General features: G+C 33.7%; 2 long non-coding RNA genes across 2 annotated transcripts in view; both read right to left on the reverse strand.

Moving 5' to 3' along the window:
- Nucleotides 1-27,699, reverse strand: part of LOC147658623 (uncharacterized) — a 194,177-nt gene that overhangs the window by 32,528 nt on the left and 133,950 nt on the right. The gene's annotated exons all lie outside the window — the stretch shown is intronic.
- LOC147658624 (uncharacterized) lies at nt 23,258-24,079 on the reverse strand. The gene is made up of 2 exons (XR_015293565.1): nt 23,859-24,079; nt 23,258-23,609 (listed from the first exon to the last, which is right to left on the reverse strand). It is a non-coding gene; the product is annotated as an uncharacterized LOC147658624 (long non-coding RNA).

Genomic DNA, 27,699 nt, shown 5'->3' on the forward strand with positions numbered 1-27,699 from the left:
TGTCACGAAAACATTTTTGATGAAATAAATAATACAGGTCATAAGAAATAAACTTTATTTACCTATGATAATAATGTTCCTTCTTTTTGGCAATGATTTATATAAATTTTTATTGAATCTAATGTTTGCAATCTAACGTATTTGATGATGATATTGATTTCTGATGAAAATTTTCAAAATTCTTTGCTTTACTTAGAAAATTTGACCGTGTAAACTTCTAACGAGACTTTTGTACAAGAAAATATTATATTCGTTAGAATAACACGCGTTTTGTAATTTTTGTCAGTCGGAGTGTGGATTTAATAAAAATTTTCTTGAACTTTTAATTCGGTAGTTCGTTGGTACAATTAGCACACAAGCTCCAGTTCCTCGAATACCGTATATCTCCTTGCTTCAAAGAAACTTAAAATTAACTTGAATTTAATTTACAGCAGTGAATACAAATTAAAAGTCAACTACTTACTCGATTTCAAGCGACTCGAAATAAAAAGAGCTTTCGAAAGTGTCTCGTTTTCAACGAATTAAGTAATTTCAATTAACAATCTCGAAAAACTCTTTCTCTTTCACAACTTGTTCTCCAGGGAAGAGTATAATCATTTTGTCGCGTTTATATAATTTTAATACGTTTCAACGAGCAACTGTAATTATAAAATATCCGTTTAATAAACCATCCCCGCGCTAGAATATCACGCGAAATGAAATTCTAGGAAGGTGAACATCTGCATACTCTGGCTTTACGACTTTACTTACAGTGTGACGCCTTTATTCAACTCTTATATGTATGTCGGATGCATATTCACGTTACAACCCGGATTTTAACCCGCCTCATAGTCTAACTCGTCTTCTCTAAACACGATTAAATCTCGTTCCGATTCCATAGTTGAGATTCGTGTTTTATTTAAGATTAGCAAAGTTTTGATCAACTGCCGATTCGTTAAGAAGATCGAAAAAATGATTCTTTGGTTGAAAATATTTTAACGAGCAACGTTGTTTAGAAATTTTCTTTATTCATATTGAACATGATATTTCGTATTATAAGCCGCATTTCTCAGCTAATTTAAAATAATTTCACGCACAAATTAACGTATAAAACTTTTATATTTATCTTTACATGTGAAGAAAGAAAATTTGAATATTAATATTACAATAAATTACAAACCTTACAATCCCATTATTTACTATTATTCTATTTTTTCATCACCATTTCTATTCCATGCTCGTTTAAAAACTTTGAAAATAATATTTCTATCACCAGGTTACATCAGTCAGGTAAAAAAATCTATCCATTTATCCGTATTATTCTAGCTCACGAATCTATTCATGAATCGATATTTAAAAAAAAAATCGTGGTGCCGTCTCAAAACAGTTGACAATAAAATTAATATTAAAACTAAACCGAAACCTCCCTTCTTCCAGAATTGCTCAAACTTCTACCTCCTAAACTCCACCAATCTTAACGGAGAATAAAATTTCTCTCCTCTTCCGTCTTAACCTCGCGTATACCTCGTTGGCGTGGTTAAATCCTGGAAACATCGAACCACGAACCGAATGCAGACCCGCGAAACGGTTAAGTAGCTCGTGGAACAGAGAGAAGGAGAGAGAGGGGGGAGCGGAGCGAAGGAGATCCTCGTCGAATTTCCGGGAGGAAAGCGGATCCCATCGCGGGAGAAAGGGAACAGTGGCTTCAATGCAACAGAACAAATACCTCGACTCAAGTGTCCATTCGCGATCCACGACAATAGTTACAATGCGGGGCGGGGAACAAAGGGCGCCGCGCTCTCCTCGCCGTGTTACCTAGGATCTATCCTAACGTTGAAGAATATTTGATTACCCGGAGGGAAAGGGGATCGCGTAATGGGATACGTAAGTCGGTGTACAATTGTCATGCGAAGCACCGGGCAGGGATATAGCGAGCTACATATACGCTTTCAACAGTCTTTGTTGAGAAACAAACATTTCCAAGTACTACGTTTCTTACTTTCACGTGTGTCGTCGTTCGACTGGGCTGCGTTTGACCGTCCAGGTGCAGGAACAGTATGATTCAATTCGTTCAATTTAATTAGCGAATTTCGAGATATCTTTCTCTCCAGGATTAATTAATTTTAATCAATTAAAAATGTATTAGTAAAGTTATTGCTCATTTATAGAACTGGTTGGATACATGGACGGTTTATTTTGAAAGTGGTGGCCAATTCAAAAATTAATCATGTCTGGCAATGTTTCTACTAATTCATCAATAATCGTTATTTTTATAATTAGACAATTAAGAAATAAAATAGGAATAGTATCTTTTGTTTTGAACTTAACATAAGATATATAAGGTAATAACTGCTCCGTATCCTTATATTTTTCATGTGTAATAGGTCTGGCATCGTTGTACAAAGGTGACGATTCTTTCAAATTTTGATAGGTGTTTATGGAAATTGGATTTACACCATTTTCATGATCGATCGAAATTTCTTTTATTGTTAAAAGTTTACACTAAATTAAAATAAACGATACAAATATCAGACACGGGCTTAATAAAAGATCCTCTGATGTTGTTGAGCAGAAACAAATTTGAATAACACTAAATTATTCCATCGAGAATTTTCTCCTCCATTCCAGGGAGAACAAATCTGATGAACAATGGAGGTAATCGAGTTTCCATCATTTTCACGATATTTAATCCAACATAAATTACACTCTCATATTTATTACCTCTGTTCAAAGTGTAACTTGCAACTGTGCGTCTCTTTATAATTACACGTATAAGACTCATACGCATCTGTGATCATATGCAAGCAGATTTCTGACATCAATTCTGACAAAATTATCGGTAAGAATCGTATGAATTGTACGAACATATCAACTCCCTTCGATCCTAAAGAATCAATGTGAAAGCAACTGTTCAAATTTGAATTGAATTCCTCGCTAATTCCGTTATTATCAGAAGTATCCACTCGCGAATTGTGAGCTTTCTACAAGCGGTTCGCACACACGCGATTCCGTAGCTGCGCTGCAAGATTACCGGAACCAGTCTATGGGGTGGCGTTGCCGTTGAAAAGCAACTCCACCTCCCTCCACACCGATGACATTAATTAAGTTACGGATTAAGGGTGCTATGACGTGCTCTGTACCAGCCACACGGCGCGTGGCCTATTCCCTGCCGACTCCTCTTGTCGTTCTATTAACGCTCTCCCCCCTCCCTCTTTCATCCCTGGATCGTTTCTGGAACGTCCTCCATCAAGATTCAAACCATCTTCTCGTTCCTCCTCCTCCATCCTCTCGAATAAAGTAACACGTCCCCGTCCTCCTCTCCTCCCTTTTCATCTTTCCACCATTGATGATGAGGCAACTTCAACGGTTCTTGTTTCTTCCATCGATCGTTCTCCACGATGCATGTTAAAATGGCCTTCTGCTGATCCACTTGAATTATTCGTTCGATGCATACATACGTCATATGTCAATCCGATTGTCGACTGATTCCCTGATAGAGATAATGATTAGTCGAGCATGTGGATGGGTCACGTTGCATGGAGTTTGGATGTTTTATCGTGTTATCCAGGTGTATTTTTATAGGGGAGAGACAGGAAGAAGATTAAGAAGGGTTGATGAGCAAGATGCTCGTTTTGGTGTCTGTTGAAGACGTGTCGTCGAAATTTGAAAACGAGCGTATCGCATACGAATTTCTCGCGAGGCAATAACAATTGTGATAAAGTTTTAAATTGTGATACTGATAAAAAAAGAGATTTCCAAATTAGCTTCGTTGTTATCGGGTAAACAACTCGATTGCAACGTGTATTTTGACATCAGTGTGACACGGTCGTGCAATGATTAAAGATTACGAAGCGAAAGATGTAACGGTATTTTTCCGCGCGTACGAAACGAAACTGTTGGAATCGTTATCGGGATGATATTTAGTTTTCATTATCGTTAATGTGCATCGTGCCCCCTCCTCCACGTTTTTCGATTTGCGATACCCACCGATATTCTCATTTTCCCAAAGCACGTTCTGCGTATAACGATCGCCACTATAAATTTTACGCAACTATCACAACCCTCCTTTTTAACCGTGATATTATTCCGGCCTGAAATTAAACCGATACGCGGTAAAAAAACGGCAATCGATTAAAAAAGAAAAAGGCAATTATTATCTTTGCAAGATATCTAAACTTGTGAAGCAAAATCATCGCGATCCTTTTCGATGTTTAACCTTTTTCGTTCGGTGAATTTCTTAAGCTAACTTAAAATGATTTCACGCGCAAATTAAACTTTTATATTTTAATATTTCGTCTGTCTTTACATATAAAGGAAGATAATTTGTCGAATATTACAAATCTAAGCTAAGAAGCATTCTCGGTTTGTCAGGACAAATATCACGATAAAATTACAAACCTTACAATCCCAATAACGTGCTCTCATTTACTGTCTATTCTTACTTTTCATCTTCTTATACTATATCTCAATTTTCATCACTATTTTTCTTCTCTCTATGGTCAACTTTTTAACTAATAAAAATAACTTCGTTATTTAATTAAAAAAAAATCAAACTCATCTTCACTCGAACTAATTTCATCGCCAGTTTTCGATATTATTCTATAAGATACGTTTTATAAGATTATACTTAACACTAAACCTACAAGAATGATCAATTTGACTATTTTCAAACTTTTATGCATATTTAAAGATATTTAAAGTTATTATATCAAACTTTATGATTTTTCCTAAAATATGCATACAATATATTCTTCAGTGTTTACTTTTAAATATATACAATAAATACAAAGAAAAAGGTATCTCAAGATCGGACAACAATTGAAAATAGTAATAACAAATAATATCAGAGAGTACAAACTCAAGAAAAAAATGTCAAGATGTTCCAAAATTACGGAGTTATTAGAAGAAAATTGTTCAGTGTGCGATGAACAAGAAATTTCCCTGAAACTGAAAACAATATGGAAACAGATGAAGAGCTATTTACAAGAAGCGAATTAAAGTTAGACAACGAAGAGGAGAATTATTATAAATAAAAAAGAAAAAGATTATTGTTAACATCCGAAAGTGAGACTGATGTAGATCAAATCATAAATCAATAAAAATCGAAAAAAGTAGCAAACGTATGCCAGAAATTAGCTTTTATAATGATACAAAATTCGGTGTAGACGTGATGTAAAAAAAAAGTGGCAAGAAAATACAAATGTGAAGTCAAAATCTCCTCCAGATATTTTTCAACATTTTAGACTTTTAGCTGGAATAAATGTCTGGATTTTGTATAAAGAAACAACGGGTAAAAATATTTCAAGGCAGGAATTTTTATTCTAATTAATCATTCCAATTTACAGAGTTGCCTATCAAGAATCGCGAGAAATCATGTACCAACAGATTTAGATTCGTTCGTACGAAAAATTTGTCAAGTAAAATATTGCAAAGGTTAGAAAACTATGAAAATCTGTTCGAGATGCGAAAAATATAAACGTACATTTGAGAATAAAATAATTTATTAATTAAAAATGCTGCGAAGCTGAATAAGATAAAAATTAAATTTTAAGATATGCATATTATAAACTCTAGTTTATTAATTATATACATTGAAAACTAATCTCTCAGAAATATATAATAAAAGAAAAATAAAGTTTTTTAAGTTTATAATTGAAATTACATAAAAAAAACTATCCATTATCTACGTTAAATCATAAAAACGATAACTTTTTTAAACACTGGTCATTTTGACCAAACACTATAAGAAATAAGAATATACAAGAACTGTCGATAGATTTAGCCTGATGCCTGAGATCCGTACGATCACAATTAACGATGTAAAATAGTACATTCGACTGTCCCCAAATTTCGATTCGAATTGAAACGACAGATCCTTGATGCGCGGCAGAACGAAACAACGAAATCCTATTTCACCTGGTTAGTGGAGGGGGTAAGCCCTCGTGTAAAGTCTCGCGATACCATAGGAGGGCTCGTCATAAAGGTGGGCTATCTGGTTGGTTGGTTGGTATTGAAAAAAACTCGAGACGTTTGCCTGGTTGACAGGTAATAAAGGGGGCCGCTCGCCCGGGGGGCCGACCACTTTTCTGTTTGACCGGGATTTCGGTTCACTGCGCCGACATGTTTGGTGTCAAATGGCCGGCTGTTTCGGGGCTTCCAAGTTCGTGGAAAAGTGCCAGTACCGCGAACGAGCGATCGATCGGACGGGCGTTCAAAAATTCAATGGGACGCCTCGTATTTTGATCTCCTTCGTATTTTCGATCGCGATGTATACCGTGTCATTAGGGATACGAGCGTGGATTTAAATTGGAAAATTCCGAGTTATTCCGAGTCGGTCGACGCGTATTTATAGCGCACTTGTCCGAGCAGGGATTGAAAGTTAATGCGATGAGCGAGTTCTCTGTAGCGGGGAAATTGATAACGATGTTTGTTTGATCTCTCGTTTTTTGATAGAGCTCGCTCATAGTGGAAATCTGATAATCGTTTGATAGTGCGAGAGAACGAAAAATTCGTTTTAAAACAGTTTGAATGAAGTTTGAATTTAAGAATAATAGAAACAGATTTTAATCTAATCTAATTTTAAATCTAAAATTAAACCGTATATGGTAACATAGGAGGGTGTTATTGCCACCGATAATATAGAACTGAGTTGAAGTTGCCAATTAGAGGCTTATATTCAGATCAAAATACTTAAAATTGACTTTGGAAACGAACGAAGAAATACGAGTAAGAAGCAAAGAAATAGAAGTAGAGACACTAAAAGCAACGGATTCGATATTACAGAATTAGTTAATGAATACTAAGAACTAATATATATAAATATATCCCAACTAAATTTTATATTAAAATATATAAAATAAAAATATTAAAACTTCCGACAGTAACGTTTGAGTTCTGTGCACGAAGAGGTTAGATCACCCAACGATCGAAATGGGTTTAATATCTCTATAAAAAAAAAAAAAAGCGAAAAACTCGATAATATTTAACCGTTTTAATTATAGGGGTGTAATAGATTGATTTGTAAAATAGAATCCTAGAATGTATTCTTATTGCTCATCGTCGAAAAAGACAATTTGATGTTAATTCTTTCGACGCGCCCGACATTTAAAAGGTAATCGCGAGTAAATAAAGAAAGCATGGCGTTATCTCGAAATTGGGGGAATCGATCGATCGACTATCCATTGACTGAAAACGGGTATATCGGGAAGAACCAATTTTTGTGGTTTTTTTTTTTTCGAAACATCGCTATAAATCTTTGTTACCGAGCTCTGTATCCTGTTCTATGGATACAGAGTTTAAATCAACCCGCGACTTTATCGCCTATTAAAAGTTTCACTGATTGCGTTTCGGTTAGAGGAGAGGGGGGAGGGCAGAGATTGAAAGTAATTGGAACTCGCATTATTAGAGTTCGATAGAGGAGAAATTTATTCATGGCTCGAGAATAACTACGGTTGCAACTTAATGGAAAAGAAAATTCGATCGAGAGAACGCCATTGACACCTACATTGGATAAACGTAAAGAAAATAATTTTATATTGTTCGTCATAAAATTATAAATATTACATGGAAATAATCTTTTTATAATTCTCTTTTTCAAACTCTTTGTAAGAAATCGTGAAGAATTAATTAATCGGACGACACAATATTTATCGTTGTTATTCCATCACTTTTATCACATTGGAAACGTGTATCTTCCATGTTTTCATTATCTTTTCACTCGATGGCAGAGAAAAATTGAAAAACCCTTTGCGACAAATCTTACAACGACAATCGTTCGATCGATTGAATAAAAAAAGGAGGAGTGGAATGGACAGGGAGTTTCTCGCGTAACTCGAAGCTAATATATTCCACCTAAACGTGGCTATCTATTTTTACAATCGACAAATAACAAAAATCTCGTTACCATAACGTAAACACGCCACCAGTGAACCAGATATTTCTCCCCTTCTCTTCATTATCCCTATCCCTTTCGCAACCGTTGAAAAATATTCCGTTTAAAGAAGCGGATCAAAAATCCCTCCTTTTTTTTTTTATTGCAAACAGAATGGAAGAAAGAAAAAACGAAATAACACGGCGAATCCAAGGTTCGATTACGCAAACTTTTTCGTTTGCTTGTCGAGGATGCTCGATAACGCCTGTCAATTTTACGGAATCGAGGCTCGTTTTCGACCGGTGTCGATATCGTGCACGCGTGTTTGGGCGTGAAACCAAGGTCGAGCGATGATAAAATTTTCGAAGCGTTGCTCGATGTGGAAGAGAATATAAAAATTGACATGGAAAGTGCATTAAATAAGAACGATTAAAACTTTATAAGCTCGGATCCATCTTCTTCTGGTAACGTTCTTTACTAAGATTAGAAATCGTCTCATTTTTTTATTATCCTGCAACTTCAGGACAATAAATGGAGCACCTGTCAAACTTTCGATATCGATCGATTACTTTTTATATTTTCTATCATCATGAATGTTTTAATCGTATCTCGTGACGATTAAACGTTACGTAAGTAGTCACAGTCCTCCTTCTGCGACTTAATTAGCATTAAATTCAGAGCGTTAAATGGCTCGCTCCAGTACATTAGGAGATGGCTTCGAGCCAATAATTTATCTCATCTGGACACGTTTGAGATAACAAAAAATTAACGACACTCTCGATAGAGGGGGGCTGATTTGTCCATGCCAAATTAATCGCGCGAAGGTAAGTTATCTGCTGGAGATTTGGGGCAGAAGGGTGTTTTCAAGCTTGGTGAAATATCGGGTGTCGATTGCACGCGACGGTATGCTCGAGAGGGAGGCAAATTCGATGTGGATGAATTTTTATTCGAGTGTCGATCGTTCCATCCGATAATTAAACCTTTCCCACCATTGTTCGCGTGTGTATCGAATTTACGTATAAAAATTCCCGACGAAAAAATTGGAGAAGAATTTCGAAACGTTCGAACAATTTTATTTGAACGGCCAATCTCTCGAGTATTGAGAGATTAAGTTTAAGATTCGAATAATGGAGCTTCAACTCTGGATATGGCGTATAAATTTGGCGCAAGTCCCACGACGATACGAAACGAAAATTCATTTCCTTGAAATCTTGGTAGACGGGACGAGTTTGACAGTCAAAGCTTTCTCCTAAACCTGGGATGAAACACACGTACACACAGCGACGTGATCCTGCGGTATTTCTGCTCGAAATCATACTTGGTCATGCTGTAAATTACAACACTTTTGGAGAATTGTTCGCCCGGTCTAGGAAGCGATGAAAAATAAAGGAAATCGTGATCCAACGGTGTTCTAACAGCGAGGAGAAAGAAGAGGTTGAGGGAAGCGAAAATTTTTAATCCGCGCGTATCTTATTCGTTCGAATAGCGTGCATGTATGGAAAATATTAATGTGATGTGAATAATTGTAATTTTTATTCGGGAAAATTGAATATTGTTCGAAAATTCATTAATTTTAAAAAATTATTGAATAACAAAGTATCAAAATTTCAAGTAGAAAAGTTTACACGTGAATTAACTAAAATTTAAAATTTTCTCGATGCGAGGCTTAATGTGCAATGTTAGGAGAAATTTAAATTGTTAAATTATCAGTGATTATCTGATAAAATATTCGGTGGAACAGAATCTCTGAAACGAAAGATATGAAAGAGAAGTATTCGAGTTTTATGAATAGCCGAAGAGGTCGTTCTTCTTAATTTATTTCGAGATATATGAAAACAAGATTCCTAGGAGAAATTCTTCTTCCACAATTTCTTCATTAAGGAAAGAATTCTAAAGCAGCTACGGTAAATGTTTCATATTCTCGAGAACTTTTACGCTCGTACATCGACAGATATCAAAAACGGTATCGAATATTTTCAAAAATGTAATATAATACTTTTTTGCATTTATTGAATAATCTAAATTTGCGAGCAACAGTGAATTTTCCATATTTCGTTGGAAAAAGTACGTTTATATCGAGAATAATTTAAAGCAAATATTAGAAATTCTACATCGATTTGTTTTTGGTGAATAGTTTTTCTTTTTATTTCAATTTATTAATTTTTATTATTATTTTAGTGTTACAACAATTTTTTTAAAATTAAAATTTGAATTTAAAATAATTATAAATAATTGAAAATTACTCTTCTTAAGCTTTTCGTTAAACTCGGAATCTTATCAAAGATGCTTGTTCAAGATTCTACGTTAATTTCCAATTAAAAAGTTTTGCTCGAAACTCGCATATGTAGACAAGTTCGTAACTAATTATATTTCCATTTCAGTTTAAGATTTTGACGTCTCTTTTCGAACGTTTAATAAATAAAACTAAGTACATGATTATAATTTTTAAAAAATTTCTTCAATCAATTCAGTTCATTGCTTAAAAATATCTCGTATTGTAAATTAATAAATTTTTTTAAATTACAATATTCATAACTTCTTCATTCTGAAAAAAACAAATATATCTTGGTATTGTGACATCTTATGCACAAGAACGAGTTTGTACAAGATTAAAAATTATAAATAATATAAATTACATTAATATATATATTTAAAGTATTGATATAATATATTCTCGAGACAATTTTAATTAATTTAATTTTTCTATACCTTCCTTTTATAGATAAATAAATAAAACTTTGTTTCGCGATTGTCCTCTAATAATCAACCCCTTTCAACCCCTGAAAACACAGATATTTAAATACCACGGTTCATAAGCGCACCCGACTAATATTACAACCCTCGCAACCCCCACGAGAAAGTAACCGAATTACCGTGGCAAAGCGACGTGGCAGTCGTCCCACGTACTCTGCGAGTCAATCATTGCGAACCCTCCCCCTCCCTGAAATTGTTGCGCCCTCCGTTTAAAGGGAAGGAAAGTCACGCATCGGAATTGCAACGCACGAAACCGAAAGCCGTCCATTAGTAGGCGCGCCAAAGTAACCTGCCTGCTAACCCTAATAGACGTCATTTAATTTTCTATCCGGTAACATGTGCACAAACACGCGTGTACATATCTACTATATCCACTCACCAATCTACCCTCCATCTTGCCAAATATACGGTTCACTAACTGAGAAATTGATTTGGCTCAGTTTGGTCCGGGACGAATTAATTTAATGAGCGTAGTTTTGCGGAAATGTTCGAGGGGAAATTTTTTAATTGTTCAGCATGAATTATTTATCATTCGTAATATGACACACGATGCATATAGCTTTTCGCTTGTAATACTTCAAATTATTTTCCCTCGTGTTGGCAAAAAAGAAAAAGCTGTACACTTTTATGAAATATACAATAGTTTTAATTATTGTAAAAAAAATATTAATTCTGATGACTGATTTGAAAATAAGATACTGATATTATGAAAATAAAACAGTACTCATTTCTCATGTCCCTTATTTTGTAATTTATACGCATAGATATTTGTTATCGATAAAAATCGAAAATGTGTACACGAAATCTGATTCAAATCTGGCCGCAAGCAAAAGCGTGTCAATTGAGCAAATCAATTCTTTTATCTCGATTTTCGTAATCGAGCTGGCAGAAACTATGGAAAATTTCGAATCGCATTTTAAATTTGTTTATTAACTTACTGGAATTATCGAAATATCGAACTTGATAATTTTTTTTTTTTTCTTCAAATATTCTTGAGAAAATTGTCTACTTAAATTCTTATTGACGAGGAATGAATAGGTATTAATTTTTTAAGTAATTAAATTAATGTTAGAATTATGTTACAAATTACATATTTGGCTTTAAAAAGCTTTAAATAAAATTGATTTTATCTCGTAACATTTTAGTTTTGAAAAAGAGAGTAGAGTAGAATATCGATTAAACGTCAAATGTCCGACTTTCGATTATCTGAAAATGAGTACGTATTTGAACTATCTGATTTATCTTCTCTGATATGTTTGTTTCGTGAGTTATCATAAATATTCACAAATTTGTTCGAATAACCAACGTTCTATCGTTCTAATTAAGAACTGATCCAATTAACGAGTCGATTAAGATTATTTTTTATAATTCTTCGAATGTGTAAATTACTCTGAGATATTACTCGATTCACTTGTAATCAAAGTTCGCTTTATTTTATCCCAAAAATTTGAAATCGTAGATTTAGAGAAATATTATTGTTAAGAAAACGTTTCTTGTTTCGTTTAATTACAACCCCTGGCGTGCTGCAATTCTTGTTAAATAAATTACTGGAAAATTTCGCGAGATTAACACGATATCTTTTAGAGAAGACAATAATATTTCCTTAGCGAGACAGATCACGAAAAGTATCATATATATTTTTCTATTATATCCTTTTCTTATGGGGATAATTTAAGGAAAAGAGTATTTCAAATAAAATTTTCGGAATTTATCGCTCGAAAAACTTTTGTCTTTGATTATACAGAAATAAAATTTTTAAATACACTAATTTTTAAAACAACGATTAAATAAAATTCAAAAGAAAGCCTGCTTTTCATCATTAGATTTTTCTCTAGACACGAACAATCGAAAAATTTCAGCCACAAAGCAAACTAGGAAAAATGGGTCGTGATTGATCACCGATCGAATAAACCACCTCGAAATGAGTATCAATTTTTCATCAAAAAAAAAAAAAAAAAAAAAAACGAAACGTCGCGTCGGCTTTTCAATTTTTGACTTTTGCTCGCCGATGCATTAACGCAAACAAATGCAACTACTACGCGAAAAAAAAAAGGAAAGAAAAAAAATAGTACAACGTTTTTATTTCTTCCTTTCCTTTTTTTTCCTTTTTTCCTTTTTTTTTTTTTTTTTACATATCGATAACGCCGTGTAACTTGAATCACAGGGGACTGTTGACCGGAACAAAAGGGGGATTCGAAAATTTATTCAACGGCGAAATATGCGCCCGCCGCCTCCCCAAAAATATCTGATTCCGTGTGTCGTTTATTTCGGAAGCAGCAGCCGGCAGCTGCCGCCAAAGAAAATCCATTTTTCCGGCGTGTTGCCTCTCTCTTTTTTTTTTTTTTTTTTTTTTTTTTTATATTCCACGACAATAAATCGCCTAATGGGTTCGAGAAATATATTTCATTCGGGAAATATATTCGTTACAATATGAATGGAGCGTAAATTGTTCCGCTAATTCGCATACCTGTTCTTTGCCTCGGTGGATATCGTTGGACGGGGGTGGGGAAGAGGAGGGAATGCAAATTTTTCTATACGTTCGCACGGGAATATCAAACGCGATTCCTACCCGTTTTTGCGGGTCGATGGAATCGTGAGATACACGAGGAGAAAAAGAAATTCCTGTATTTTCTTATTAAACGTGGAATATTGTCCCTCTTTGTTCCTCTTTCGCTGTGTTTCAAATTCAGTTTTGCAGTGTAAAGATGCGAATTATTCTTGATTAAAAACAACACGAAAGATACGTTGTCGCAAAGCAAAGTTTTTCAGATGATCTAGATTCAATTTTTGGTCGAAATAACTATTCCAAGTTGTAATATTCTAATAATCGAAAGTGAAATAAATGGAATAGAAAATTTATACTGATTGGATGTTAAACGTTTTCTTTATCTCTTCCATTCGAAGTTCGAATATGTGTTTGAATATAGTATATTTTTTTACATGTTTTGGGTATCTGTTAATATATTTTTAAGCTTACTTATGTTTTTTTTTTTTGATCTGTAATTATCTCTTAAATATATATTATAATCCAAGTTTTTATTCCATCGAAGTTATTTTACATATATAAAAAAAATTGAACGAGAAAATATCGTAATTTATACTTATTTTCAGAGCTATATATGGAAATCGATATCAAATGGTATTTATTTCAATTATTATAAGATATAATATTATATTTTCTTAAATCTAATTAATCATCTGGGCAACTTCCTTTTGGAAGAAAAAATTCGCTGTTACCATAAATCGAGTTTAATGGGAATTTTCAATTGTTATAACGTAAAATATTCTTGTTCTATGCGTACATTGAAGAATGTTAAAACGAATATTTGTATAGTAATGTGTAACAAATTAATTAATTATCAACAATGACGGGGCAAAATTTAATAGATGATAGTAATTTGTCAATTTCAAAAAAATGAAATTTCATGCGTCATAAAAATTAATTACAAGTGCATTCATTTAAAAAATTGTTAATATTAAAACATCTTTAATTATACGTATATTTTTCGTTTTAGATATTTCTACAATTAAAATATATCTTGCGTGAAATTTTGAATGAAAAAAAAAATGAGATATTAAAAGGAAATAAAGTTTTTTAAGATAATTTTTATTTCTAATTATATCCACACTGCAAAATCGAAAGAACAAAAGATTATTTCAAAGATTATTTTTTCCTTTCTCTCGTGAAATATCTACAAAATTATGTTAATTTGAAGCAGTATATTTTATAAACACGATCCAATAAACTTATAAAACGAAAAATGTATGGAAACAGCTTAAAATCCTTTTCACGATCGATCAATTCTTAATTAAAAAATATTTGCATACTTATACTATTTTTCCACATTTTTAATTCTTCAAATACTAAATATGATGAAACAATGGAAAACTCTCTTCGTTAAATCACTCGTCATCGTCATTTTTCGCTAAAACTATTTATGAATTTCACGATTATTCGGCACTATTCTATTTTCCTAGTAAAAATAATTCTTTTTTGCTTACTATCAACGCGAAACACGACATAATTTATACAAACAAAAAAAAAATAAATAAAAATCCAATGTGCGAATAAGGAAGAAGGTATTAGATGATAGTCGTGCGGTTCATCCCCTATTTACGTGGAACCGCATCCTTTTTGCTGGCCTGGTTCGCTCGAATTCGAATATCAGGACCCAGATGTTCGATGCTGATTCGTGATCGTTATCGAAATTCTGTCCCCGATATCTCTCGTCAAGTTAATCAATCAACGGTACTCAAATGGTTTTGACGCGTTTAATTTATGCACCTCTACCTCCTTACCCCCCGGATTGTGAGTCCGGTTCATCGAATTTCCCGACCGCGAACCGCTCACGATTATTTGAAATATGCATCGATATTACCGAGAAACCAAACGCGCGCTTATTATTGGACTAATTACAAACGCAGTTGTCAATGAGTTTCGGAGACCGAACGCGGTTGCCACAGCTTGTGAAATCCGAAAACAGGGATCGAGATCGGCCAATTCCTTTGACGGATGTTCGTTAATCTTCAATCTCACGGTTTTATTATAAGGAATGATTTAAATAATGATTTAATAAATTTAAGGTTATTTATTATTTAGAGATAATTGCATAAAATACATTTTCTTACGAAACTTACTTACTTCTATTTTAATGTATCCAAATCGTTAAATATTTGTAAATATTCATAACGTAACTGTAAGAAAAAAATCACTTATCCTGATGTTTTATACGATAAAGAAGATAAATCCATCATCAAATACTAAAGTTTCAGGTTTCCAATCGTGCAACGTAATCTAATAATCTATTTTCGTAGAGTATATACGTGTATGCATATTCGTCGAATTCGAAGAATGAAATTGTATCGATAGGTCTGTTTAATATCGAATGGAAAAAATTGAAAAAAAATCGAAAACCGTAGCCGATCAAACGATTAAAAGCGTTTCTCGATCGTCGGTTAATAATTGGACACGGGATATAATTTAAACGCGTATTGAATATCGGAAATGAAATTTTCCTTCGATAGTCCGGCTTCATTTTATATCCTGCTCGCAAATATTTTCCTTTGGCAACAAGTGAGGGAAAAACGCAATAGTGTTTTCTTTCGCGCCGCGAACGCCACATAGAGGGCAGGAACGTTGTATGTGCGTTCACTCAGAAATATATGGGACGCGTAGCGACGCTCTCGGTACATGAAATAGTCGCGTAAAACGGTTCGATGCCTGTGGTAATTGAAAGCCGTGGCACGTGATTTTCCAAAGAGGTTAAAGTGGAAAATACCAAATATTCCATAACGCAAACACACGCGTGGCAAACAGAATCGTGACTCGATCGATAATAACATTTAACGAAATTTTAAATATTTACGACTCGGTCGATAACAGTTAAATGTTCGGTTAAATGTTAAAAAGGATCCGCTAAGAAAGGATTGATCGATGACACCCGGGGTTATTTCGCGTTGGGGGAAAAGCGATAAAATCGAGGAAGAAACGCGTGGAAGACATTAAACGGTCGTAAAAAAATATTTTATCTCGAGAAACGCAATGGGTGGCGTATGGTGATGGCGTACGTGATATAAATGTTTCCGTGGATATAGTATCTTTTACGACGAAAAGAAAAAAAGGGGGAAGGTATGGAAAGAATGTTGAATATCTTTGAAAAATGTCACGAATATTAAAATTTTATTATTTTTTAATCGACATTCCTGTTTCAAAGTTCAAACGTGACATAAGTATCATATGTTATCTTTCCCTTTCTAAAATTCGTTTATTTTTAAAATTGAACAGTTTCAAACGGAATAATCAAACGGAATTAGTTAATTTTTTAAATTTATTATCAGTCTAACTTAACACTAATTAATAGTTTCACGATTTTTCGAATAATTTAAAGTATCCTTCATATATTTCTTTTTTCTAAATATTAATATTATGATATTCTTATTACAAGAAAACTTTTCTTTGTCACCGTTGCGCAATTTCTTTTCTCAGAATTAATCAGAAATCGCTATTTCCTATTTTTGGAACACTTTATAGAAATCGTTTAGAAAGCGAAAACAAAAATTGACATCAATTATTTATAGTTTAATTTATCAAAAGTGTTCAAAATAATTTCCACGATTCGATTACGTAATCTTAATAAATTACTCCCTCTCTCTCTCTCTCTCTCTCTCTCTCTCTCTCTCTCTCTCTCTCTCTCTCTCTCTCTCTCTCTCTCTCTCTCTCTCTCTCTCTCTCTCTCTCTCTCTCTCTCTCTCTCTCTCTCTCTCTCTCTCTCTCTCTCTCTCTCTCTCTCTCTCTCTCTCTCTCTCTCTCTCTCTCTCTCTCTCTCTCTCTCTCTCTCTCTCTCTCTCTCTCTCTCTCTCTCTCTCTCTCTCTCTCTCTCTCTCTCTCTCTCTCTCTCTCTCTCTCTCTCTCTCTCTCTCTCTCTCTCTCTCTCTCTCTCTCTCTCCTGATACGTATTTTCACGTTTGTTTGAGAAGCATCTTCGATCAGGGAAAATCGAATTTCGAAAGGGAATTTGGTGTAATGCGATTTGAAAGGTATATGATACCGACTTGTGTACACAAATAAAATCGAATACGTACGATACTATATTCATCGTAAGCAAACGGATAGAGAGCTACTCGTCGATAAAGTGACGTATAAAATAATTCGATATTACATGCTATTTAATACTTATATATTATTTTACAAATTTAATAATAATATATATATTAAAAATACATATCGTAAAAGTTTCGTAATTTATATTTTGCAACTTGAACAAATTATCTTCAACTTTTTCAATTAACTTTTTAATTAATGCTTTGTATAGCATTGAGATAGTTAAAGAAAATAGAGATATTAAATTGCTGTATCAAAAGTAATCGAATATGTCGAAGGTAGCGTTTTTAAAAATTCTTATTCGTTATTACTGATTCTTTTCTCAACTCATTAATTATCAGTAAAATTTTGTTGAAAAATTTCTAAATAAAGTTTTTTATAGCTTACATTAGAGATATTAATTAAATTTCTATCGATATTGATATCGTGTTTCTCAAAAAATTAATTTCTTCAGAAAAAGTTTATTTCTTTTTTTTTTTAATTTTCCACTTTACAATTCTCAAATTCGAAGAATCTCTTTCTCTTCTTAAGTTAAAACTAATCACAATTTATTCGAATCATTAGTGAACTTTAAACACTTTTTAAATTCTTCCTCCTCGAATTTTATAATACTCGAAATGAGAGACTTGAAGAAACGTTTCAAGTTACTTCCATAACTTATACATTATATGTATTATATAATAAACTTATTCCTTGAACGAATCATAACGACTCGTGTCGAGTCAAGTTAAAAAAACGGAAAAAAAAAAAAAAAAAAAATGACTCGTTTAACTTAAATGCGGAAACAGATGCAAAAAAAGTGTGGAAGAAGAAGAAGAAGCAGCAGGCTGCGAGAGAGGAAGGAAGGAAGAAGAGGGGGAAGGAGGCGCGTATTCCTCCCCTCTCCCCACCACTGTTTATACCTTCTCGTGTTTACTAGGTTTCTAGCCACGAGTTTATTCAACAGAATGATCCGTAAATCCTCTTACCGCGCGTGTATCATATATCCAGGCCACTCGTATTAATCTGGTAACCCGAGACGGGGGAATGGTGAAGCCCTTTGACAGAGCGTCTTGAAAATCTGCGCGACCACGACTGGCTGCGGCACGCGTCGACACGAACCTTATTACAGAGAAGTGCTAAAAGAGTATCGTTCTCGTAACCCCTTTTGGCCCCTTTTCACCTGAAACCTTTCGCGTGTTCCCCTCTGATCGAGCCGGGATTCGGCGCGGAGGAAGGGGAAGTGGAAGGCGATCGAAGGTTAAGAAGGTGGCGCCAGCGTCGATTCGTTTACTTTTACTCTCGATTATATTTCCTTACGACGGATTTTCGACAATGAGTTATTCAAAAGCGGAAAAAATTGTTTTTTGAATGAAATCGTATGTGTATTTTTTTTTTATAATTATATTTGTGATCTTATTGATATAAAATAATTGACAAAATTTATTTTGTAAGATTTTTCATAAATAATACAAATAATCGTATAAAATTTAATATAGCTGCATCATAATTTTGATACAAAGATGGACCTGATATTTATAAACAAATTTTTAAAATGAAGTAAACTATGAAAAGAAAATATAAGATATTCGACACTGATTACTATAATATCATAATTTTATTATTTAATTATCTGTTCATGTTTCGGTTCACTTAATTCCATTATCATTAATCAGTTCAATTCAGGAAATTTTATAAAATTTCACTAAAATTCTAATTATTAATTCTTAGAGTTAATTTAAATTAAATATTAATTATAACAATTTCAATAATTTATACATTGTATATGTATTATATCTTAAAGTACGCGTTGTCATTACCTCTATTCATGCATATAGATCGTTAAAATTTCTCATTGTATATAAAATCCTTTTTGCCTCGTCTTTCAAACGATGCATGTTGTTTTAATTTTGGTTTAAGAGGTTATTGGGTGATTGGATGATAGTCAGAGTGTAACGATTTGGAGAGAGGTCAAATTAGCGAGAGATTTTAATTTATGGGATTGGTTAACCGTGGGATGTGGGGACGATGAAGCTTGGGATATTGTTGGATGATTTAGTAGGTCGTAAATTAGCACGTTAAAATCCTGCATCGTGCACTTGTTGATAATTCTCGAAATGTGTATCGAATACCTTCTTTTTATTTTAAATTCCAATCCAAATCGTGATTTAATTTAATACGATTAATACGAAATTAAGAAGATTAAAATAACGCGCCTCTATTTTATCATTCTATTCGATTTAAAAATTTCCAAAATATTTCATCAACCCGATGAAAATCGAATATCGGTGGTTTTTCAAAATTTCGCGCAAATTAATTACTTCGTGCGGGGATTAAGTACTTTGATCGATCACGTAGGTATATTAAGCCAAGAATTAGGCGGAGCTGATAAGCTTTTAACAAGATTCCACGGTACGTAAAATATTCTAGGGACGATCTTCGTCACCTTGCAGGATCATCCTTTAATGAAACAAGGTGAAAAAGTGCCGCCTTTAATAAAAACTAAATCCCATTTAACTTGGTCGCGAATTTATCACGACGTGTCATTATCATCCTAATAATTAACCCCCTGCGTCCGTTGTTCCGTATCCTTTCGTTATTTCATTAACCGTCGGCCATTTTACATTCGCATTTTAGGCGGGTATTTTAATTATCGAGTTTCTCATTCTGATTTATAATAGTTTTAAAATTCTTGCTTAATTTTGAAAATATTATTTAAGATTATAAAAAAACAATGGCCTTTGTTTAAATTCAAAAAATTTAGACTCGATAAAAATAGCGAGATCAGCAAAAAAAGAGAAAAAAGAAAATTAATCATTCTTTCGAGAGAACAGTGTATTCCATATTTGTGATATATTTACTTATTTATTTTATTACAAACGAAAATAAACATGATACGATAAAATAATTCAAACGTACACTTTTATATTTTCGATTCCTTTTTATTTTCTATATTTTTTACTGTAATATTTATAATAATTAAATCGATTCCTCCATTTTATTATTAATTGTTATTCGTTCTTTTCGAATATAAAGCAATTCAAGTTTCGAATTGAATCTAGTAAGACATGGACAGTGTTTTCTTTCATTTTGAAAAATGTAACCTTATTAAATTTATGATTGTAGTATGATGAATAATATATTTATTCTTTTTTTCAATAGTACAATTTTATAGAGTGTTAGTAACAATTACAACGAGAAGAATATAATTGTATCCCACTCATTTGTTCTGTTTAAATCTATCTGCTTTGTTTAGCAACTATGATATTAGAGAGAGATTCCTCGTCGAAACGCAATATGAAAGATTTTTCTTAACAACGTTGAGTGATTTAATGGAAGACGAAACGAGCAGAAGGGAAGGTGAATCGATTCCACAAAGCATTCCAAGTATATCGCGAGATCGACGATTTAACATTTCGAGTGGAATATCGCGCGTGGTATTCGATCAATAATTTTGGAAACAGGTTGAATTCCTTAAGCGGAATTGTTGTTCCCCGAGGCGATCACGAAAGGCTTCCACTTTAATACCGAATAAATATTCGGAATGGATGACAGGCAGCGTTTCCACGGCTGCAAACGCAACGAAAGTGGATTAAAGCTCAACCTGGTTCGAATTTGATTAGAGTGGAGGTATCTGAGTACTACAAAACAGTGGAACGTCTGATTTAAGCTCGGGTAGAGACGTCAATGAACCCGATAAGGATGTAATACGAAAATAGAAAAGCTGTGCATTGATAAACTTTTCTATCTATAAACTTAGCTTTTTATTTGGGATAAAAGGAATAAAACACGGATACTTGGAATGCTAAGAAATTTAAATTAGATTAATTTAAATCATGGATGATCAGTTAATTATCAAATCGTTCAGAATTATTCGCATCGAATATTGTTTTTGAAAAATATACTTTTTTAAATTAAAAATATGATTAGCTTCAAAGATAAATAAGAAGAATAATTTGAAATTACAAGAAACTTACGATTGGAAAAATTCGATATATAGATTATTTATTATCTTCTTATTCAATTCCAACGGTTAATTTGTTTTTTTTAATTTTTGCCAGTAAGTGCATATATAGATGCAATTACAATTTTAGAATTGGTTCGAGACAATATCTTGTCACAAAAAAAAAAAAAAGAATAAAAAATCGAATTTTATCATCGTTCAGATTAATAATTCCACGACGATGGAAGAAAAATGTCTGCAGCGGGCAGAAATTCGAATTAACCGAACGAACAATAATAAGACTATTGATTCTTCCGTCGTCGTGCAGCCCCAACTCTTTTCGAACGGAATGAAATTTAATTTGAAATTAAACCGCTGCCCTGTCCGCGAATGGAAACGCGTTTAACGATATGCGGAATGGGCGAATTCACAGGGTTGCTCGTCCTGACACGATTACGTTCTTTCCCTTTACTCGCGAAAACGACCATCGTTTCCCTCAAATTGCTTACATTCTCCAGGGGCTTGTTATTAAGCTATTAACTTTTAATTGTCCCCGCAGCGCCGCACCGCTTTGTTTTTCCTGTCCTACAACTATTCCTCCCCAACTTTTATATATTTAAGGCCGATAGTTTTAATAGCCTCGATGGCCGTGATCGAAGAAAATGGACGACCGGATAGGAGAGGAATTATAAATTGAATATATAATGGAGTTAATTTGTATCGATACACGTTTTGAACGATTATATGGTGCAAATGAAGTATTCGTTATAAGTGATGCGTTATTTTGAGATCGCACGATAAAATATAAAATTAATTTCCTTGAAATCTGTTTGTCTAAAGGATTGGTAATGATAAAATTTCAGGAAGGAAGGAAGTTTGACGAGGGTAAATATTTCTTGGTGAGTGTCTTATAAAGAAAACCTTTAATTCTTTTCAATTAAAGTATTATACGGGAATAAACTCGAGTAAAATTTTTACTTTAATATTGATTGTAATATTATATTTTTAGATTTTTAAATATCTTGGAACTGACTAAGGAAATAACTCTAAGAAGAAATATAACACTAATGAAAAACTGAGGCAAAAGTGAAAATTTGAAACTTTGATTTTAATTCAAAAACTTCAGAAAATTAACCATGCTTCGAATCTGCAAATTTGTAATTGGCATAAAAATTTTTTGAACGAGCATGTTCAAATCGATGAGAAAATGAAGGAAATTAGTAACTCGAACGACAATTTAAAAGTTTCGCGAAAATCAAAAGCAAAATCTGCCGATATCTTCCGCTCGATAAAACTATCGTAGCTGTCTAATATCGAAAGAGAACCGATACCCTTTTACAACATCCTCGACACCGTCCCAATAATCCCGACCAGCTGCCTCGCGTTACACGCGTCAATTTCCAACCGTGTCACGCTGCAAGGTGCAAGATTACCTTTAACAGGCTCGAGAAAATCTGCGATCTCGAGTGTAAACGAACGTCGATAATAAGCGCCTCTTGGCGCGAACGGAGGGCAAGGAAAGAGGGGAAAATTGAAGGAACCGATGTCAAACAGAGCGTAAGTTATCCGGGGATGCGTTGAGAAAAGCGGGACGAGGAATATCAGGATTCGGTTGTCGCGGATAACCTGGGCGTGTTTCCTTTTTTATCCGCACGTTGGCGCTTCGGTATTCACCTTCCTCCATATCTTTCCTTTTGTCCCCTATTTTTCAACAAAGGGGCTCGTTGTTCGATCGACAGGCGTTTAATGCGTTCGTTGTAAAATTATTTGACGAGACATTCGGAACGAAATTTATACGCGATTCGTTTCGAACGATAAACGATCTCTTTCCACGTCACAATGGGAGGCCTCTATTCACTCGTTTTTCGAATTCTCTCTTGATAACTGTCGATTCGATGTTTTTGATCATTCGTCCAATCCCTGTGCGCTATTTTATTGATCATGTTTATAACCTTTTGTCCTTTATTTTTTAGGATGTTGATTCGTTATTGAATCTGCCTTTATCAACAATTTTTAAGTGTTATGCTTAAAATTTTCAAGATCCTAGTAATCGAATAATATTGGATTAAATAATTGAAATAAATAATCGTTTGGATTAATTGAAAAAAACATAATAAAAATATATAAATCGTATCATATAATTCTTTTTATTTTTACTTAACTATTTATTAAACTTTATGGAGTTTATATTACGTTCAAGCAAATAATTTATGTCTTCGATATTTCAATATTTTTCGATACAATGTATCTCGTTATTTGATTTTATTTGCCCAAGAGAGATTTGCCATATTTATTTGGCAGAGCAATTTAATCGGTGCTACATTATTTACATCAATCATTCAATTTTAATATTATATTGTTTTATGTAAAATTTTTATAATTTTAAATTTATAAGTACACATTCTTAACTTATTCTTCAATTTTTTCATTCTTCACCTCACATATCATATTTTTTACTTTCAATCATTCAATAAATTTTCAAACTTACTGTAAGAAGATTTCTTTGATGGGAGTAAAAACACAAAGTTTATAAAAGTTATAAAAGTTTAACTAATAAATTGTTTCATCGAAATCAACAACAATTTCTGTTATACGAGATATTATTAATATACAGATTATAATAGGTTTATTCATCAAAAATTATATAAATATTTTAAAATATTTCAAATACTAAATATGAAAAACTGAAAAGTTGATTTCAAAGAATATATTCCATTGAAAAATAATCTAACCTATTACAGTCTGCATTAAAATCAAATTTTCCAAGATTAGCGAATTTCCTTGTAATGAAGACTTTTGTGATCTATAATACGACTATAATATACTCGAGCAAACATTGTTGCCCATAAAAATTCACAACTGTCGTGTGCCCATCGAGGAAATGACGCGTTACGATGCGTAACGTGGCGATGAATAATAGAGTGGCAAAGGTTGGTTGAAAGAAATGCCATATGGTGGCGCTCGCGGTCAGACGAGTTAAGGCCACTGAAACCGCATGCTTAACACATGTTACAGGCTTCCTGCGATTTTTTCCTGCGATCCTTTTTTTTGCTACCATCGTGGTATTACAGATCTCCGACCGTTTCCTCCTCTTATTTCAACACAGATCGCGTGTTTTTTGTTCGAATTCGTCGAATTTTTCTTGCTGGTCGAGCGAATTGGTTTGGCAAATACGTTTCTTGCTTGGAAGAATTTCAACGAATTCTCCCCGATTAAAATTATTAAAAATTAAGCACAAGATTAAGCAATTTTTATCTTTTTCTCTATAAAATTTTATTTTTCTATACGATTATCTCGATTTAGAGAAAGGAAGAAAATCATTGCGATCCGACAATCGCTGGTGTACGTTCCCCGCGCACAATCAGGATTAAACGGCAAGATAAACAAAAATCACTTTATATCGCGAGAGAAGGGGTGGAATGAATATTCGTAAAACCGAGCGTGGCAAATGCCCAGGAATTTTGATTAAAAATCTAGATTAAGCAAACAAACTCGTGATGAAATTCTTTTTTCCTGAAAATTGATTAATCCACGGGGTAAATGAGAATTGAGAAAAATCGAGGATAGCGGATCTTTCCAGAAGGATCGACCGTTGTCTCTCCGTCTTCCGAGGAAAAATTAAACGCGACGAGAAAGAGCAAAAGGAATCCTAGAGGAAGATGCATCGACGGTGGCTGCCTCTCTCCATACGTGGCCTCTCTCTCCTCTGTATTTCTTAAAAGCACATCGTGGTAATTGAAAATCCGTCGTAAATGTTTTCTTTTCGTCACCCTCCCCACCCCTGGCCCAACCATCTTTTTAATTCTCGAGAGAACGCGAGGTGATATTACGCGAGCTTGTTTCCACGTACGAAGATCGATCTACGCTGATCTAAAAAAAAAAAAGTAATGAGACCACGAGCCGAGTTGTAAATTTTTTGGAAAATTCTTTCCTTCATAATGGCGAAAAATTCTTCGAATTTTTGAAAATAAAGAGAAAGTCGCATTATCGAGATGAATGTTTTAAAAAATAATCATTGTACTCGAAACGAATATATAGTTGGTGTTTTGCCTCGACAAGCATTTCCAATTAAGGAGGAAAAGCATGGGTTAAATTCAATTGATAAATAAACTCAAAAAGATAAAACTCGCTATTTTTTAGATTTCGCTTCGTATGTACGACGAAATATTTACGACTTTTTTTTTTCCAAAAAAAAAAAATTTCATCTCTCGTCGAAAATCCGAGATACAGATATAATAGTTGGAACGAATAGTTTTCAATGTTGCGATGTTAAATTTCGAATTTTCTTTTTCGATCCATTTCAATTATAAATAATAACGAATTATTTCTTAATTACCTCCTTTTCATTTTACCGATTAATTATTTGTTCCTGCCTTCTTCGACAAAAACAGAAACGCCCCAACGTAAAAACAATCCGTTCGATCCTCTCGACCTATTTAGCACGAAAAAAAAAAAAAAGGGAAAGAAAATCCTTCCTATCTCCGTGCACAAGAGTCGCCAGAATTTTCCTTCGCCGGATATTCCGGGTCTCGAATCGGTTTCTTCGCACTCCCGTTCGTGTTCAAAGAACGTCGAACTGTTTTTTTATTCAACAGCGAACCGACACTCGACCGACGGGGGTGAGGGGGTGAGGAAAGTATTGGGGTTGACACAGAATTCTCTTAAGCCGTTTGGCAGGAGGAGGTGGGGGAGGGACCGTAAAAACCGATAAAAATTCATCGAATCGGGGGAAATTATCGGATCGCAAATTTATTTATTCGAGGTTAAGCAGCGTGGCGAAGAGTTTTACCGATATCGTGGAAAAATGTTTCTGGTTGTTGAGTGAATTTCATGAGCCTTGCATACGTCATGTGAAACGGAATTTTTTTTCCAGGTTAAAAATCACATTTCTTTATTTCTTTCTCTTAAAGCTTCTCTTAAGTAATGAATAAATATTGAATTGTTTAAAAAGTGGGTTAAAAATGTGTCCTATTACATTTATTTGAAAAAATTTGATCGTGTCAACGCATTATCTATTAGCTTCTCTGATATTATATCGTTTTGATCGTGTTTCATTCACGAGAATATCCCTCTTCGAATTAATTTTGAATCGTATTCCTGCTTTTCTTTCCCCAATTTCTAAGAATCAAAAAAAAAAAAAATATCCAACAAACCGATAAAAAGATTCGATAAAACAAGGATTCAAAGCGTCATCTTCCTATAAAAGATTGGAATATCGCGAAAATGAAGTCGAATCGATGCTTGGAAATTTTTCCAACATGGCGAGAAAAGAGAAAGCTTCGAGATATCGAGAAAAACGGAATATTCCTTCGAAAATTGTTCGAAACTTTGTTAATAATTTTCCGCCATTTTGTAATTGTCGATAATCAATTTACGCGCGTCTGCATTAAACCCGCGCAATTACACGGGGATCGTTACATGTATCGGCCGTTAATTAACGAATATTATAAAGGCAACGATAAAATTTCTGTCATGTTAATCCGTTTACAGTGGTAAAACCGAGGGGCGCGGCCGATAGAAGAACAAAGAGAGATTTTCCACTTCCGATATATTCGAAAATGGAAGAAATATCTTGCGCGCGGTGTGTTTAATTTTCCTAATTAATCAGTTTGTTGGCGTATGATAATTAACGCGTTTCGCAATAATCCAATTTTGTTGTGTAATAAATTCCCATTTTAATATTCTCATATTACTTTCCTCGATTTCGAACCTCTCCTCTCCTTTTTTAATCCTCACTTATTATTATGCTGTAAACATTTAAGGAAAATAAATTTTCGAAATGGATAATAAATTTCTAATAGACGAAACAAGTTGAATATAGAATTATTGATTTTCATAACAAAATAATAGTAAGGATTAAACGAAATAGTGTCTTCAAATTCAATATTTGATTCAAGGAAATATTTAAATTTTTTAGTATTTTAATCTCTCGCTTTCCCCTTCCCCCATCATTTAACAGGCGATTTTCAAATTTAAATACGTTTTTTCCACGAATCGATTACACAAATTTAAATCCTCCGTTTAATTTAAGTACATTTCCATTAATTTAAACGTTATAAAAAATCTGGAATAAAAAATTTCAATTCTTCACAACAACGTTAAATCTTATTCACAATTTATAATTTATCAACGATACGGAGAGAGAGAGAGAGAGAGAGAGAAGCATCGAAATCGTTGGAAAATATTTTCTCGAAAAAATCCTGTGGAAAAACGCTCGGGAAATGATCGTTCGTCGTAAGTTTTCCGCGCGAGGCATTATCTTTCGGCGAGCATAATCGTTTCATATATCTACGCGTCACGTTTAAAATGTCTTTGTGCCCGTGGTCGGTTGCCGAAACGCAGAAGCTCGAGAAGGTTGCTCGTGGCGACGATAAATCATCAACTCCTAGTATCTTTCCTCCTTTCCTTGTTAGGAGCTTTCGAAATATACAGGGCGTTTCACTTAACTTTACCGCCTCGGCTCGAGAAGAGACTCGATGATCCCCTCTTCGAAAGGCAAATATTGACGTTCGACTTCTTTCTCTTCTTCCTCTCTCTTTCCTTTTTTGAAAATGGGAGTACGAGCAAAGTTCA

This window comes from Apis florea, unplaced genomic scaffold, assembly GCF_048593485.1.
Source record: "Apis florea isolate Af1SG1 unplaced genomic scaffold, ASM4859348v1 contig_1794_pilon, whole genome shotgun sequence".
NCBI lineage: Eukaryota > Metazoa > Arthropoda > Insecta > Hymenoptera > Apidae > Apis > Apis florea.